A 19,764-nucleotide genomic window follows, 5' to 3' on the forward strand; every position below is an offset into this window, starting at 1 on the left:
TTGAACTATGTCTTTCTTGTTGGATGTTAACAATTCCAAGGGATAACCCCTTTCCTTAAACAATTCTATTAGTTTGTCAACTTCCTTTAAAAATGTATTGTCCTCACTAATTATACGTGATGCCCTAATCATCTGCCCCTTAACTACATTTTTCTTAATGTAGTATGGGTGGCAGCTCTCGTAGTGTAGGAAAGTATTGCTGTATGGCTTTTTCCAATAAACTTGATTCAATCTTTCCATTATTAGTGTATAAATGTAAATCGAGGAAATCAATCGAGTTTACACCAACCTTACTTGTGAACCTCAAAAAAGTTGTGGTTTGGTTCAAAACTCTTCTTGAGTACCCTTCCAAAGAAATATGTCATCCAAAAATCTTAACTAAATAATCATTTTGGATGCATAAATAGATGACAAAACATACTGATCCTCCCATTCAGCTAATACAAGGTTGGCAAATACTGGGGTACATCTAGCTCCCATTGCAACTCCAGTATACTGTCTGTAGTATTCACCCTCAAATTGAATGTAGTTATTTTCCAAAACAATTTGCATTAGTTCCACAATTAAACTTCTTTTGACCTGGTGTATACAACCATGTTTTTCCAGGCTCCTGCAAAACCATTCCATACCTATGTTCTGAGGTATTAGTGAGAATAAGTTGACAATATCAACTGTAACAAACCAAAATTCACCCAATGTTGAACTAGACAGGGTCCTAATGCAGTCTAAACAGTGCCACGAGTCCTTGAGAATGTGTGGTATACAATCAAGTGTCTTTTTACAAAAGGTGTCAATATATGCTGCTAAAGGTTCCATTTTGGAGCCTCTAGCTGCCACTATGGGTCTGACGAGAGGGTTGGTAGTGTCCTTATGTATCTTGGGAATACCGAATATGTTGGACATAACTGGATGTTGAACTGTCAGGTAGTTGTACTCTTCCTGACTTATCATTCCCTCACACAGGAAGTCGTAGATTTGCCAATCAATCTTGGTGTATGCCCTCTGAACCTTAAAATTTAGACACCAGGGCATAAGTATCAGTGTCCTGCAATATGTTCTGCATATTCCATAAGTAGTCAATATGAGACTTACAGATAGATTCCTTTGGGGGGAAAACGTGATTTTTAACAAGATATTAGGTATGTATGAAAAACTTTGTGTGTTTTTTGATTGCTAAAATTACACTGTTACTAAAACTACACTGTAACTTAAAGAGTTAATCCTAAATATCATTACAGTATGTATGTTATAAATGATGTTCATTGGTTGAAAGACATTTGAATTTTGGTTATATGTAACTGTTTGAAATTTTGATAACTGACTCTGAAGATGCCCTAGTTGGGTGAAAGCGCTAAGTCAGTTTTGTTTTTTATGTGAGTTACTGGTCCTAATAAAACTTTTGGTGGTTTATACTTTTGCTTTCACCAGTTTAATGAACTTACAAGTTTATATTATTCTTTTGGTCAAATGACAAATTCACCACCATAGCAGGAACAGGCAAGCAAAAACTGAGGATAATGCTATTCAATGCTAGAAGTCTAAATCTCAAAATGCACTCACTCGAGGCACTCCTTAAAATGGAGAACATCAATATCTGTGCAATGACTGAGACCTGGTTCAAGGCTCCAGACAGCACCCCTGCACTACCAGGCTATAACTCATACCACACTTTTTCGGCCATGTAACCTGGACCGAAACACCAAAGGTGGAGGTGTGTCCATATTCATTAAGGATATCCACACCTCCAGGCTAGCTGCTCAGCATAATGCATCCGAGGTTATCCAAGTGCAACTAACTCTGGGCAAAGCTGCAAACCAAATTGTAGCTTGCTACAGATCCCCTACCATGCCCCAGGATTCCCACTCCTCTTTTCTTGATGTATTAGAAAATATTAGGGTTCAACCAAACACCCTAATAATGGGCGACTTCAACTTCCCCACCATTAACTGGGAAAACTACTTGTGTACCAACTCCTTAGCTCAACGCTTTCTGGAATTCATAAACTCCAATGCCCTGGATCAACTTATCCACACCCCCACCAGAGGCAACAATATCCTAGACATGGTCATTACCAACATGAGTGATCGGTGTTCCACACCTGAAGTCAACTCCTCGTTGGTCCAATCTGATCATAAGCTAATCACCCTTGATATCCACATCCCGCCCCCACCCCCACCCCCATTAAGGAAATAAAGGTAAAAAATTTCTCCAAAGTCAACTTCATGCTTCTTAAGACAGAAGTGGTGAACTTCATGACATCCATGCAGATGGACAATACAGTTATGACTGTTGAATCCTACACAAATGTACTCTATAAGCACTTACAAGAGTGCATGGATTGTGCTATCCCAAACAGAACCAAGACGCTATCCTCCAAAAAAAGGAAGCCAATCTGGTGATCCCCTGCCATAAACAAACTGTACAACAGAAGGAAGAAATTGTTGCAAGAGAGAGTAAAATCCCATGAGTGAAGGAGCTCCCTGGTCAGCCTCAGTAAGAAAATGAGATCCCTTATAAGATCCTCCAAAGCTAGCTATGAAAACAGAATTGCCGCTAATTCTAAGGACAACCACAAAGTATTCTATAGCTATGTCAAGAATCTCGATGGCAACACCCAGATCTGCTCTGAGTTACAGCATAACGGCATGAAAATTACAGAACCAACTGATATTGACAACATCCTGGCAGATGGGTTCAGTGCTAAGTTTACCCCCCCCCCACCCCCTAAAGGGCCCATATCTATACAGGAACAATGCAGAGTCCCTGTAATCACAACTACGCAGGTAAAAGCTGCACTCTCTAAAGCCAAAAACAGCATCCATGGGACCGGACAACATCCCATGCTGCGTTTTACACAAACTTCAGAACGAACTGGCTTCCCACTTAAGCACCATGTTTAATAATATCCTCGCATCAGGCTTTGTGCCCAATGAATGGCACACAGCAACATTTATCCCACTCCACAAAGGGGGAGCCACCACTGATACCGGGAACTATCGACCTATTAGCCTGACGAGCCTGGTCTGCAAGGCCATGGACCGTATTATCATGGAACTCATAAACAAAGACATGGGTAACCTCCAAACTCTGGATCCCAACCAGTTTGGGTTTGTGAAAGGCAGATCATGCCACCTGATTGACTTCTTTGAGGCAGTCACCAAAGCCATAGATGAGGGTAAGGTGGTTCACACAGCCTATCTTGACCTCGCCAAGGGTTTCTACACCATCCCCCATTCTGGAATTAGAGATAAACTCACTAAACTAGGTATAAATCCCTATGTCACAATATGGGTTGCCAACTGGCTCACTGACAGAACCCGCACTGTAAAAGTTGCAGACTCCAAATCTGACCTCAAAGCAGTGACAAGTGAAGTACCACAGGGTTCCGTCCTGGGACCTCTCCTGTTTGGTATCTACTTCTCTGAAGTACAGGCTAACAAAGAAGGCCTCTGGCTAATGAAGTTCGCAGATGACTGCAAACTAGGAGCCATAGTCAAGTCCCCAAATGATGTGAACATCCTACAGAAGGGCCTCGCTGTGACAGATGCCTGGTGTCAGAGCCATGGCCTCAAGCTCAGTGCCAAAAAGTACAGTGTCATCCCCTTTGGTAAAAACTTGGTACCCATGAACTACCACATAGGCAGCAATCTACTTAACACTGAATGTGTGATAAGAGACCTTGGGACCCAGGTGGACAGTAGTCTCTCCTTTGATAGTCACATCGCCACAGTAGTCAGGAAGTCCTTCTACATGGCACAACTCATCATAAAAGGGTTCTCATCCAGGAAAAAAGAGGTAATTGTTCCTCCCTACTCAACACTCATTAGACCCATTATAGAGTACAATGCCCCTTTTGGAATGTACCTCACAAGACATCTGCAGCAGCTGGAAAGGCCACAGAAGTACCTCACAAAGAGGATTACTGGCCTCAAACAAATGCCCTACACTGACCATCTCAAAAAACTCCAGCTTTACTCCGTAGCATATCGCCTACTCCGAGGTGATCTCTGGCTAACATATAAAGCTATGTCAAACGCAGAGCTGTTGGACATGCTACACCTAAAGAAATCCCAATCCCTCCGAGCTACACATTGTAGGGACCCAAACCTTGTCACGACAATAAACAGGACATGCTGGAGAGATCGATTCCTGTCACAGGGACTTCCCATACTCTGGAACAGGCTATCCATCTATGTCAAGCAAAGTTCTTCATTAGCACTCTTCAAGAAAAATCTTGATGAGTGGATGGGAAATAGGAAATACACCCCGGGGATCACTTCTGTGTCTCTGCTCGACAGTGGCACAGCAAAATAACTTTCTTGGGTGGCGTAAGCCAGGGAACCTTGTTGGTTAGGTTAGGTAGGCCCTTGGACTGATAGCCTAGTACTTACCTATGAACCTATGATGGACATTTACCCTCTTTAGGTATTACAGCTACCACTGGTTTCTACTGGGACATTGGTACTTCACCTCCTCTTAAAACAATGTTAAACAAAACCTTCCACATCTTTATCAGTTTTTTTTTCATCCTAGCATCCAAACTTCCACAAGAATACCATCTGTTCCTGGGGACTTTCCTGCAGATTGGTTATACATCACAATTTTTATCTCATCTCCTTCTATCCTAACTGTAGTAATTGAGCCTCATCTACCTCTAACGTTGGCATATTTAATTCTTCCATAAACATTTCCATTTGAACCTTTTCTTGATTTTCATATTTCTCTGCTTTATAGAAACTCACAGAATTTCAGAAATATTTCTAATACCTCTGCAGGATCCCTTGTTACCTTCTTTGTTTCAGGCTCCCTAAGTATGGCGACAGCCCTTTCTACTTTCTGTTACCGGAGTCATTGTGCTAAAAGTTTTATTGGGCGACTCGTTTTTTGAGCAGCTTTCAGATCTGTGCTGCTGCTTCCCTTCATTGGTGGGGCGGTTTGTCTGGAAATGATTTTTGCCTCAGAACTGGGATAAACTGAAAGGGAATAGTGTAGCCTCTGGAAAGTACAGTTGCCTTAAGTCGTACTCATCTAACAGTAGATATTTGAACTCCTCACTGCCTCATGCAGTCAGAAACAATAATTAACTGCACCTGTTGTTACTCTGCTTTAATTTCATATCTTGACAGGAAAATATTGCGGAATTTGGATTCTTCAGCATTTATACATTTATGGTATGTATCTCTGCTCTCTTTTTTTTTCATATTGGGATTTTGTCAGAAATTAAGTTATTTGAATGTACAGTGGATATTTTACTCTCTCGGACAAGAAAATCCATTATAAATTGCTATTAAACATTTTTTGGCAATTTAACATGGTTAAAGTTTGTGGAGTTAATTTCTAACACTGGTTTGGCACACTGGTTGTTTCGTGTATGGACTTTGTGAACTGGAAATTCTTTAATTTCAGAATGCTTTTTACAATAGCACAGTTTGGTAGGGTTTAGTCGTGTGGAGACATGCTAACTACTATAAACTTTCATGCCTATTATGATACATTATTCAGTACTATCAGTTTATTATTCTTGCTGGTTTTCTCTCTCCTGATGTGATGGATCCTAACTCTTATTCTCCCCCATGAAGTCCGGCTGCTTCTAAAAACAAACAAACAAAAAAAAAACAAAATAAAAATATGCCTAAGCCTATGGTTAGGGATTCTGTTGGGAGTCACTGCTTGGGCTGCAAACCAATTACCTTTTGCCCAGTCTCCCACTAGTGTAGCTTTGTCAGCCACTATGGAACAGCATTTAGACATTTCCTCCAGGGCTGTTCCAGTCCCTGGCACAGATATGGGAGAACCAAACCCTTTAGGTGCAGGAGTAGTCTGGGATAAGAGACCCCCTTGCCAGACATAATACTCTGCCCCCAGATATTTTATCTAGTAGTGAAGTTAACAAAAGGAAGAAGAAATGGAAGCATTATCATACAGCTGATAATCAGATTATAGCTGTTTATAAGACTGATGTAGTTTCCCTGACTAAAAGTTTTCTGCAGACAGCTAATTCTGGTGGTTGTGTTACCACAGAGGGCTCAACAGCTTGTTTGGCTAGAGACCTTTCTGTTTCAGAGAATTATGAAGACTCCGATTAGGACAATGGTAATTTCCTAGTTGAAACAGAGTCCAGTCACTCTGATTCTCTGGAAAGTGAACCTGAACTTAAGTGCAAGCAAGTGTGCACTTTTCCTCAGATGATTGCTAGATTTATTGATGTTTTTGCTTGAGAGCAGTCGGGAACCAACCCTGAACTTGGCAAGGTATATGACCTTATAGAGGATGAGATGCCCAGTTCTGTGACTATCCTCCCACCCTACCAGCCTTGGAAGATGCTATATGACACCAGTATCTACTCCAGCAGTTCCTAAAAAGGTTCAGAGAAAATATAGGGTCTCCTCAAATATGCATGGTCTCCTTTCTCATTAGACTGCTGCCTGGGCAAATAAAAAATATTTGATTTTATCTAATCCAACACCCCTTGATAAAGAGGGAAAATTGTTACATCTTCAGGGCAAAAGGATGTCTCCTTTTAGTAATGTAGCCTTTAGAATGTTAAATTATCAAGGCTATACATGGAAATTGAATTCAGTGTGTATATACAGTTTGAATGATTTTACTGCATCCTTACCTGCAGATCAAAAGTCTAACAGGAGTGAAATAATGTCTAATTTGACTCAGCTTTCAAAACATGCTTTGAGAGATGTGCTTGAATGTGCAGCTACAGTCTTGAGAAATGTTGCTTCTTCTGATGTAGTAAGACAGTATGCTTGGTTACATAATCAGAACTTCTCTGAGGATTTAAAAGCCAAACTTTTGAATGCACCTTTAAGTTTTGAATTGATGTTTGGGGTCCTCTATTACATAGATTCTCAAACAGACGGATAATGGAGGCAAATGCCTGGGGTTTGTATGATGTTTCATGCATCCAGGTTCTGCCTAAATAAGGCATCTACCTTCAAGGGGCAGAACAAACAAAAATCCCAGCCAAACAAAAGTCAGGGATCAAAAAGGAAATGCAGCAGGATAATTCTTCAAAACCAAACAACAGAGGTTCATTTCTAAAAAAGAATCAACCCCCTGCATAGAGATTACTATGCCGAGTCACAGAGCACCCCTCCCTCATGCACACTCCCCCCCCCCCCACCCATGCTCTCTCTCAACCCTGCAGTCTGGACACAGTCTCAGAGAAATGGGTTTGGAGAATAAATTAGAGAGGCTACACTATAGGCTAATGGATAAAAAATCCTGGAAATTCCACCACACCCCGCAGACCACACAGAACTGTTTACTCAAGAGCTCTATCACATGGTAGAAGCAGGATCATAAAACCAGTGTCTATGATACTCAAAGGCAAAGGATTTTACTCCAGAATCTTTATGGTACCAAAAAATGAGCACTCCTGGAGACCCGTCCTAGATTTGTCCTTTCCAAACACCTTTGTAAAAGTTCTGAAATTCAAAATGCTCAACTTACACTCAGTCCTAGCATTGTTTCCAGACCACTGTTTCATGAGGGCGCAAGATCTCAAGGACACTTGTCATATTCCTGTTGCTTTTAAAAGCCAAGAAAACACAGACCACAGTCCAAAAAACGGCCTCAGTTACAATGAGATGAAGAAAGATAAAAATTTTCAAATAAGCAACTAAGAAGTGCTTAAAAAGAGAACTTTAATTAAACAAGTAGAAAAATAAATCCGATACATCCAGTAAATCAAGCGCTTTCGTCTCCAACTATTTGGAGACTTTATCAAGATAGAGCATGCCCAACACAACAGTAAATTTATAATACAGAGTTAATTACTGAACCAATCAGCATCCGGGGTTCATGTATAATTCATGAGCAATGACTGTTCCTACAGTTTGCATCATATAATGTCAAATAACCACACATAGAACATTCATCATCCTAATATTACCCACTATAATTCATATAAATACATAACTATAAAATATATTATTAAAATACAATTAAATATGTGTAAATAATATCTGATAAAAATCTCAACATTTCCTATATGTTATGCACCTCAAATAAATAAACCCGAATATATTATAGTATAAATGAATAAATACTGGATGTATCAGATTAATTTTTCTACTTGTTTAATTAAAGTTCTGTTTTTAAGCACTTCTTAGTTGCTTATTTTAAAATTTTTATCTTTCTTCATCTCGTTGCAACGAAGGCCATTTTTTGGATATTCCTGTTGCTCCCAATTTCAGGAAATGTTTGAGATTTGCTATGTCTGGCTTACATTACCAGTTTTCTGCTTTAACCTTTTGGCTATCTACTGCACCTTGAGTGTTTAGTGTCTGTCCTCAGTTATCGCTTATTGCAGAACCCTAGACATTCAAATTTCCCCTTATCTGTGCAACTTATTTATTTGTGCAGATTCTGTATCCAGGTGCTTTAAGTCCTCAGACAAGGTAATTTCCCTCCTTTCCCACGTAGGCTTCAGACAAACTTCAATAGTCCATCTTCACACCCAAACTGTGTCCCTGGGGTGTTGCAGAGACACAGTAAAAAGAATGGCCTTCCTGCAAGAAGACAAATTTCTGACTTATCTGGGCATTTTCTTGGATTTCTCTCTTCTAGACATGGCCTCAGCAAGATACTTCCTTAAAATTGTAAGTCTCACAGCATCAGTGATCCTCATAATACCACTACCCAGACTACATATGAAAAAATTCAATGGTACTTGAACAGCTGGACCCATCACCTTCATCCTTGTATTTCCTGGTGCCAGTGCTGCAAAGTACTTGAACTGTTGGACCAAGCACCTTTACCCTTGGATTTACAGGTACCAGTTCTGGAATTTGTGAAACAGGAACTGCAGTGGTGGAAAGATAATCATCTCTGAATCCAGGATTCACGTTCTCTCTTCCGACATCCAACAAAACTGTCTAGATAGACTCTTCAGATTTAGCATGGGGAGCAGTGTCCATGGGAGTTCAAGTGCAAGGATTTTGGGGTCCTCAGGACACGCGAATGTGCATAAACAGATGTTGGCAGTGAATCCCACATTAAAATTTCTTCAGCATTTATGGACTCTGGGCCCTTTTCTTGTAGTCACAGACAACACTAACGTGTTAAGGTACATGAACAAGTAAGGAGGTTCAAGGTCATATCCTCTTTACCAGTTAGCAGTGATGGCCTGGGAGCTGATGTATAGCATTCTCTGACTCTTTGGGCCGCATGCATTCCACCAGAGCAAAACACACTGGCAGACAGACAGATCCTCACAAGCAAAAGCTCCATGTGCAGAACTTCCAGGGCTTGATCCAGATGTGGGCAACATCTCAAGTAAATCTGTTTGTCTCCTGTCAAAATAGACAACTGAAAAATATTCTGTTCAATATATCCTTAAAACAGTGCTTAGAAGACAGACACAATCAATCCCATAGCAGGGAATGTTCTTGTATGTATTTCCACCCTTTCAAATGAGTCCCAAGGTACTTCTAAAGATTCAAAGAGTTACAAAGATCATTGTGGTAACCTTATTTTGACCCAGCCGCCCAGGCAAAGCTGGTTCTCCATTTTAAAGGAATTGACCAAAGGCAATTACCACAAGCTTCCTCACAGGCTAGATCTGCTCACACAGCATCAGGGACAAATGGTATACTCCAACTTAGCTCAATTGCATCTGACAGCCAGGATGTTTAAGCATCTGTTCCATGAGGATATACAGTAGGTATTTAAGAAGAAAAAGGAAGAGGCAAGAAAATCTGCAAACAGAAAATCATACATTTACAAGTGTAAGAGGTTTTCCAGGTGATGCCTATCCAATAACAGAGGTCCCAAAAGGATTTTGACCCCTCTGGTTTTGAAATACATTTGTGAACTACTTAGAAATTGTTTGCCATATGCTTTTATCAAGGTGCATCTTGTGGCCATGTCATCTTATCTGCTCAAGGATCCCCCTTTTTTGTCTCTTTTTGTGGTCAGTTTATGAAAGGGATGTTGCACAAGAGATCCCTTGAAAGCAAACTCCTCTTCTCTGGGATTGAAACTTTGTTCTTGGGAAAAAAATTACCTTATCTCCTTTTGAGTCTGCATCTCAGCTTGATTTACAGTTCTGAGAATAACTTGGAGGGGATACACTTGGCAGGGGATAGAAAATCCTTTCCCTTTCATCTGCAAGGGGAGAATCTGAGCTGCAAGCTCTCATGGTGGGTGAGCCCTATCTGAATTTTCTTAAGGAAAGGGTTGTGTTACCTTGAATCAAGCCATCAATCTACCAGTGTTCTATCCTAATCCAAAAAACAAGACAGATAAAATATTCTACATTCCTTGAATGCTCACAGGCAGCTCAGGTACTACCTTGACTGAACAAAACCTTTTAGGAATGCTGAGCAGCTGTTTGTCTCCTATACAGGGGCTAAGAAAGGTCAACCTATCTCTAAGCAAACTACTGCATGATGGTTGTCCATCTACTATTGTTTTCTGCTACTCCCACTATGGTAAACCCTTCCAGATAGGGTTAAGGATCACCCAGCTAGGGCTTTATTCTCTTCAATGGCACATTAGAAAAGGGTTCTCTATTCATATCTTCACAAAGCACAACAAACTGGATTCCCTTTTAATGTCCAGAGTAGGCTTTGCTAGGACCACTCTCCAGGTGCTCCTGGATCCTTATCCTTCCACCTCCCAGACAGGGTCAGCTTTCTACACAAAATGTCACTTAGGCAATGAGAATGATGAACATACTACTCAACACCCAGGCATCAGACATGGTGGCTTCACAAGCTTGGGGAGGAGAGGCAAGTGCCTCCCATTAACGGCTTCCAGAGCACAGCAGTCAGGCAAGTTTTCAGGAGCACTGGAAGGTCTTGCCAGAGAAGGGTCCTTGAAGCACTGATTCTGTGCACCACCCTTCCCATCAGGTGGGATTCATTAAAGTGGCCCCCTCTCTGTCAGGGAGGGGCATATCACCTGGAGTGCTTTTGGAAAACTACTGCAACTTGAGGAATAATAATCTCCTACCACTTGGGTTTCTATAGAAAGTAGTCTGCAAGGTGGTAAAGCAAACTACCACAACAGACATCTTGCCATCCTGTTCACTCCTGGCATTGTCCCCTTAATTTGAGGTCAAATAAAGTGGACCCATCAAAGGGTGCATTAAGTAAGGATGTCTTGAAGCACTCCACAAAATTTCACAGGTGCATCCAGGCATGACAGTGGACAGCAATATCGGTGCCTGCCATGAGTGCAGTATCATCCAGTGCATTTGACAGGAGTCACATGGAATCATTAAATGCAAATAACCTGGTGACCAATGGAATCTCCAAGGTATAAGACTCGAGTAAAGGCTGTGATGCCACAGTCTTTGCAACTCTAGTGGTCAGGTATCTCTAAAGTCTAGTCAAATGTGCATACAGTACAGTGTGTGGAAAGCAAACATGTCTGAAGCATATGTGTGCTTTCCAAATTGGTCAGTGCCCATGACTCACTGCTTGAGGGATGATCCAATGCTCTCTCTTCGGAGTTTTCTTTCTTTGTGGCAACAATGGCATTGACCATGGGACTCTTGCTCTAAAAGGACAAGTACTTAGGTAGGACCAGAAGCTTGTTAAGTTTGCACAGTATTGGCTCCACCACTTTGTGTTCTCTCCATGCCCTGTTAGACACACAGTTGATGAGCACATCAAGAGGTGGTATCACACAGGTGTGAATGATCTTGCACCAAAGGCTTCAAGAAAGACAGACTTCTCTGGTGAAGGGACTTCAAAGTTCCAACCCCCCAATGTCACATCAATTCTAGATGATCACCAAAGGAGACATCATTATGGATGGATGTAGGAGACCCTTTCTCCTCATTGAGGTCAGAATCTTCAATCATGGATTCCTCAGAGAAATCCAAGTTGCTTCCTCTTACACTGACTCTTTTTACATACCTCCTCATGGTGAGGAGAGATCTGGGGTGAACAAAGAAGCAGCAGGGGAGTCATAGGTCTGGAGCTGCTCAAAACCTTTTGACACAGACTGCCCCTGGAGAAGTTCATGAGAAAACAAAACCCGAAAAGGACAAAAAGATCTAGACAGATCAGACACAACATGTAATAATCGCATCTTAGACCAGGCTAAAATCCTCTCCATCATGTTGAATAGTGAAGCCAAAAAACTGGAAAAGCACCCCTCTGTCTGCACGTCTAGAAGAAATTCCAGACTCAACCAGGGCAGAAATTAAGACTAGTGCTGAGCTGTCCAAGACCTCAATGGCTCTGACCATGCTGGAGTCCAATACATCAAGGTGAGGGTTGGTGCCAAAGTCAGCCAAGCTATCAGTACTGATGTACAACCAATACAGGTGAGCACTGGATCCAGGGTCACCAATGCTGAAGGGTGGATGGAAGAAGGAACCACTTGTGATGGGGAAAGGGGCAGTTCTCTCTCTATCCTCAGAGCTGAGGGGGAGGGAATGATCTCCAAGACCATCTGGGCCTTAAGAATGGTTTGCATTAACTTATCCAATTAGATTCTTTGCTATGCCTAGTATGCCTTCAAGACCTAGAAGAAGAAGCCATTGAGGATGGTTTACTGGGCCAATACACAGGGATGTCTGCCTCTTGGATCCTAGTGGGGAAGGACTTGACCCAAGTAGCAGAGGATTCTGTGGAGAACTCTGGATTCAGAGTGATGGCTAAAAAGGTGGGACTGACCAGCCTCTGGTCAAAAGAAAATCCTTCAATAGTTCTGGCCGAAGCCAGATCTACAACCTGAACCAAGGAGGGCAAGGGCTTTGAGGCATTCAGCTCTGGCTCATCCACATAAGATGAATAATCAAAAGACTGTTTCTTGGCCCCTTTCATTTTCCTTTCTCTTTTTCTTTTCATTTTCTTTCTTTTCTGTCCATTTCTTTATAGTTATCTCTGATTAAGAAGGTGTAGACTGAGGAACAACCATAGACCGGGCAAGAAGCATACCTTTCATCACTACCTTGGCTCTGCAGTTGAACAAGGCAGTGACCCCAAACAAAGCACAGGCCTGGCAATCAGAGTTCGGGTGGGCCACTCCCAGACAATAAACATAATGATCATGTGAATCTTCAGGGGAGGCATTTTATGTTCCCACCACAGGCACTTTCTGAAGCCCAAAGTCTTATCCATAACAAAAAGTAAAGCAGCCCACAATGAAATACAAAGGCACACAGGGAGAAAAATATATATACATACATAAACAATATAAAGATTACAAAGACCGCAAAGTCTATCAAACCTAGCAAAAACCCTGTAACAAGATAAGGAAAGTGTTTTAAAGACAAAGCATTTGCTTAGGGTAAGAAAAGTGAGGTGGAAAAGCTAATCCTAAATGTTACTAACAAAGAAGGAAATGGTGGTCGGCTGTACAGCTGATAAACTCACACTACACAGAGGAGCTAACGACGGAAGAAAAATTTGTTCTATCAGCCAAACTAATAGCTATCAACTATGAAGATACATGACTAGCAATTCTTTCTATTATATCCAGGAAGAGGTAGGCAAACAACTAAAAAAGCTGAAATAGCAAAAATAGCAAGCATCACTTATCATAACTGGAGCTTTGGAGAACATGTCTGGACCTGGAAGGGCAGCAAAAGAGATTTGAGGAGTTGAGCAATGTATTATGGGAGAGGAGTTGGAGCTTTGGAGCTGAAGAGATCCTGAAGTGCTGGCCTCAGATCTGATAATCCACAGGTGAGGTGGATGTAAAAGACAGCATGGGATCCAAATGTTTAGCTGCAGCTGGATTCACTAAAGCAAAAGTTACTTGGTCTGATCTGAGCCAAGTATATAAAGACTTAAAAGACTGATGCACTTTGTATAATGTTTTTTTTTGTTTGTTTTTGGGGGGTAGGCATAGCTATCACGCAAATTGCAGCCGGTGACAAAAGCATTCACAGAAGCAGATGGAACAGGAGGAATAGGAGGAAGTTCTGGAAATTTAGGTTGTAAAAAATCACAACACATCCTGAGGGACTGAAAAACATCACTGTTTTTTCCAATGAAACAACTGGTTCATTCTAGAAATAGTTTCAGCAAAAGACAATCCTTCAATAGTTCTGGCCGAAGCCACATTCTCCCCAGATTCTGAATCGGATATCTGTGGAGATACCACATAATCCATAACTTCAGAATCATTTTAAGGTTTAAACTCTTGAATCTCCTCATAAAATGAAGAAACGCCTTTTTGTTTTACCAGAAAGCCATACAGTAAGGGTCAACAGCCTGTACTAAATGCTGACCTAGGCCCAATAAATAACTCCTGCCTAGAATAATTGAGAAAAGGAAAAACATTGTCTTGTTTCTTTTTGATAGGACTTTCTGTAGAAACTGATCCATTCTTATCAGCAATAACCTCCCAAGGGACTGGAACAGCTTTCTGGCTAGACACAGTGGCACTATCTACACCTTCTCTCAGGACAGTCAAGTGTGGCTCTACCTGGCCTGCCAAGAGGACTACATCAGCCACAGGGGACATGTCTAACCCTGGTCCATGGGGGCTGTAGGGCTACACCACGTAACCAAGGAAAAAGATGAGTGGTCCATAGAACCAGCTTTCTCCACTGCATCACAAAATGCGGCTGAGACACTTTAGCAGCCTGGTGTGCTGGCAAAGGCAGTTTGACAACCATCTTCCATTTTTGGAAAAAGAAAGAATTGAGGAACCATTAGTTTGTTCCATGGTTAAGTAGAAAAAGGTGCCGGATTCAAAAGTAAGCTAAACATAGCAACAATAATTTGTAAAACAGGTATGTTATAAAGTAACGTTCCCCATTAAAACACAGTAAAAGCACTTTAAACACTCATCCTAGCCCCAAACGTAAAATAACACAATTTCTACCACAGAAAAAAATAGTTTAAAGTTAGCTTCAACAACTATTTACCAAAAGACTAAAAGTGTAACTCTCCCATATAAACATGTTCAAGAGTTACATGACAGTCATTAAAAATAGTTCCTCCTAGCTTAAAAAACTTTACACACAACAATAATCCTTTTGCCATGAAAAGTAAACTGGAATACTTTTAAATGGAACCTACATGACCAACAATGGGAGAGCTGACCCTTGATCCACAAAAGCCAATACAGGAGAGCTATCTTTGGTGTCAGAAAAGCTATGAAGGGCTGACAGTTCAAGCTAACTAATGGTATGTGTGTATGGAAAGTGCCCTAAAAGCATTGGAAGCTGTCTGGCTGTTATATGCATGGCAGCCTATAACCCATATAGCATAGGCTACTACCGCAGTGATCTACAGGAGGAAAATACAGTTGTGTAAGTAAACTTACTGAAACAGTAAATGTTCAAATGATCACTGCTGCAGAACCTAAGTTATATAGGTTATATCCTGCACAACATATTAATGGCCTAACAGCCCCAAAAGCTTCAGGCCACCTTTCACGCACCAAAGTGAGAGTCAGCTTGAGATGAGCTGACAAAAATACAAGTTTGGGTCCAAAGCCCTTCAGAGCTTTTATGTTGGTCTGAGACAGGGAGGCCGAGCCCTGAGAGATTATTACTAGGAATGAAAAGATGCCCACATTGTGGCATAAAAAAATCACACCAAAACAAGAGGGGCTGAGGGAGTGGCTACTGTAGCAGTGATCATTAGAACATCTATTGTTATGGTAAGTTTACTTACATAACTGTACTGTCTTCATCATACTGATCACTGCTGCAGTAGCCTAAGCTATATGTGTAGATTACCATAGCTTAGACTGACTGGGAGGTGGAAGAGGAAGTGTCCATGAGCCCATGGAGAATGTTCCTAGCAAAGCCTGACCTAGACCCTAGAGAAGGAATCTAGCTTGTACCGCTTTGTAAATATGTATAAAAGTCCAGGTTGTGGCTTCTAAAATACTTAGAGTCCAATCCTTTCCAAAAAAAAAAAAAACAGATTAAGTTAAGGCCATATTAGAGTATGCTTTGACTCTGCCTGGAATAGTTTTGCTGTGGTGGGAATAACAAAAGTTATTAACCTGAGACAACCACTTGGAAAGTGTCTGCTTTGACACAGGTTGTCCCATTTTATTACCATAAAAGAAAATTAATTTTTTCAAAAGTTCTGAAAAATTTTGTTCTGTCAAGACGGTACCAAGCTGTCTGTGGACATCCAAGGTATGAAGTATCCCTTCATTTTTAGGTTCAGGGAAGAACACAGGAAATGAATAGTTTGGCTTAAAGTAAACTCAGATACCACTTTAGGCATAAAAGTATTAGTTCTCAAAGAAACCCTGTCTTTGTGGAAAATGAAATAAGGCTGACCCACCATACAGGCAACTCTTCCTGCAGAGGTCAGAGGAATCAGTGAAACTGTTTAACGTGCTAAGAGGTGCAAGTCAGCCAGATGAGTTGGTTCAAATGAAGCAAGTGTTAGCTTCTGTAGCACAAACTTAAAATCCCAAGGAGGAGCCACTGTTTTAGTCTCTTATGAGAAACCCTTTCAAAAACATTTTGACATGAGAATGACATGAAAGAGGGAAGATCCATGGGTAGACATGCTGAAATGGTCAACAAATGAATCTTGATAGGCTGTAGAAAAGTAACACACAAATATTGTAAAAACAGAGTAACACTGTCCCTGGTTATGCTGCTGGTATTAAACTGTTTCCATCTGCTTGTATATGATTTTCTAGGAGCATGCTTTCTTGTCTCCATTAGTACCCTGCTGCACATATTCAGTATACAGTAACAGGTATTAAGATCCCATTATCCAGGCAGTCAGTCAAGTTGAAGTTGTTTGGGGCCAGAATGTATCAAACATCCCCTTTCCTGTGTGTGAGTAGATCTAAACTATGAGGAAGCTTGTGGTAATAGTGCCTGACCGATTCCAAAAGAAGGGAGAACCAGTTAGCTGGGTCAGAAGGCAATTACCACAATGCTCTTGGGGGATTCCTTCTGAATCTTCAGAAATACTCTGGATATCAGAGGAAAGGGTGGAAAAGTATACAGCAATGATCTTGTCCAAGGAAAAGAAAAGGCACCTTTCTTCCAGTGAAATATACTTTCCTAAAAAAGAAAGTAAGTTTAAACAACAAAAATAGTATGTGGAAGGTTTTCTTTACCCCAAAGGAACTTTATCTGCCCAGCAATGGAACAGAACAAGTCAAGTGCTGATCCCCGAAAGCCCCAGATGAGCTATCTCTTCAGCAGAAGGAAAGCTCTGAAGGGCTTGGCACCCAAACCTGTCTTTTAGTCAACTAAGCTGACTAATGGTCTGGGCCCATGGAAGGTGCCCTGATGCTCTGGAAGCTTGGCTGTCTGTCATATCCTATGCAGTATATAGCTTAGGCTACTGCAGCAATGATCAATATGATGAACACCATCTTAGATTTGCGGTAATGACTGAAGAACTCAGGTCAACAATTGACTTTCTCATACTGTCAAAGAAAGCCAGCAGAAACTTGTTAATTGTTAGGCTTACAAGTCTTATTCTGAAGGCTAAGGTAGAAGTACTATAAACTTTATTCCCAAACTAGGTCCTGGGAACCTTATATAATTTATCAGACTTTCTGAGGTGCAGGTGTCAGACTGTCAGCAAATTGCTAGCGGCAAGGAAAGCACCCTCTAAGGCTGGCAAAACAGGAGGAACAGTTGCAGGTTAAGGAAAACCTACCTGTCGCAAATCATAATATCTTTGCAGAGAATCTGATATTTCTTTCTGTTCCCACTGAAATAAGGTCATCCTTCTGGCTAAGTAATCAGAAAAAGAAAACTCTTTGGGTGGAGAATCTAAAGAAAAATTCCTAAGAGTAAGAATCCCCTTTATGCTGAGTAGGAACTTGAGAAATTAGTTCTGAAAATAATTCATGTCTCTCAGAGAATTAGAATCTGAGAGGAAAATTTTTTCCTTTTAAAATGAATGGAAGCCTCAGAAAGCAAAGGCTGAAATACTTTAAATAACTTTTAGCAAAACCCAGCCAATTCTCCTTGATTATCCTTCATGATGGGGACATATGTGAAGACAAATGCCTTATTTTATGTTTCCTTTTCCCAGAAGACCTTCCAGAAAATGAATGCCCTGAAGAAAGTACTATAACAGTAGATGATCGAATTTTTCACTGTTGCCATTGCCCAGGGGATGTATCCTGCTAAGTATACAGCAACCGGCCAGCTTCTCAAAGCTTTTATCCCTCCCACACTGTCACTCTGGCTACTCATAGGCTAAGCACTTTTTGGCAGAAGCTATATAAACAGCCAGAGTGACATATCTTCAGGGAATTTTTGCCCACTAAAAAAAAAAATGAGGAACTAATCCTGAACAAACCAAGATAACAATAAAATAATAATATATTCCAAAAGAACTATATACAAAAAGGGTGTGGTGGGTGGTTGTAGCTACAGTTAAGAATTCAAACATTTACTGTTCTTGGTAAGTGCAACTTACACAACTGTACTATGTTCATCTTTCTCATTGTTGCAGATGTGTATGGGTACACTACCATAGATTATCCAGCCTGGGAGGAGAAAGGATAAGGGTTCAGGAGTCCCTGGAGAATGGTCCTAGTAAAGCCTGATCTGGACCTAGAATCATTTGTAGTGCTTTGTAACTTTATGGATGTAGGACCAAGTTGCTGCCTCTAGAACGTTTCTAGATTCCACCCCTTTCCTGTGTGCCATTATAGAAGCCAAGGCTCTAGCAGAATGTGCCTTAACACTGCCTGGAATAGATTTTCCATGGTGAGAATAACAAAAAACAACAGCAGATGATATCCTTCTGGAAATACTCTGTTTAGACATGGATTGATTTCTTAGTCCCAGAATACAAAACAAACAGCTGGTTAGCTTCCCTAAAGGACTTAGTTCTGTCAAGATGGTACCGGAGTTGCCTATGCACATCCAGAGGGTGTAGAATCTTTTCTCTCATTTTTTGGATCTGGATAGAAAATAGGAAGATTTGTGTATTGATTCAACATGAAGTCTGAAACAACTATGTACATAAAAGAGGGGATAGTGTGCAGAATGATCCTGTCTCTATGAAAAAATACATAGGGTCCTCCTGCTATGAAAGCTTGCAACTCAGTTACTTTTCTTACAAATGCCACGAGCAATCAGAATAGTAGTTTTCCACATAATGTACCTTAGGTCAGCCTGACAGGTTCAAAGGGTGAGTAAGTCACGTCTTCTAGTGCAAAATTGAGATTCTAAGGAGGAACCTGCCTACGAGGAGGTCTCAGGTGAAATACTCCTTTCAAAAATTGTTAAAGACAGAGAGGATCGGGCAGACACATTGATATGGCCCCAACATGTACCCTTATAGAGGCACAAGACAAACAAGAAGAGAGTAACTCACAGAAATATCGAAGTACCAGTGGTACAAAATTCCTGATGGGTCCTTGGTCATTGGCATTGCAACCACTAGAAACTCCCATCCACTTGCCAATATATGAATTTCTGGTAGTAGGCTTTCTTGCCTCCTTCAGTAACAGCTACATGTCCTTATGAATGAGGTGTCAAAAAGTTATCAAAGCTGAATTGCCCAGGCAGCATGTTGTTGTTTGATACTGGGTATATCAAACTCCCCTCACCTTGTGTGATTTGCTCCAGACTGTGAAAAAGCTTGTGGTAACTGCCCCTGGCCAGTTCCATAAGAAGACAGAACCAATTTTGCCTGCACCAAAAGGGAGTCAACACAATGACTTTTGGTAATTGTTTCTGAATTGTTTTAACACCTTAGAAGTCAGTGGAAAGGGTAGAAAAGCATACATAAACAATCCTGACCAAGGGAATGACAGAACATCTGTTCTAAATGCATGATTTTAAGGAACCTGATCAGAATTTTTACAGTTGTCTGCTTTGCA

The sequence above is a fragment of the Protopterus annectens genome, chromosome 6.part0, assembly GCF_019279795.1.
Source record: "Protopterus annectens isolate FY-2018-M chromosome 6.part0, PAN1.0, whole genome shotgun sequence".
In the NCBI taxonomy this organism is placed as follows: domain Eukaryota; kingdom Metazoa; phylum Chordata; order Ceratodontiformes; family Protopteridae; genus Protopterus; species Protopterus annectens.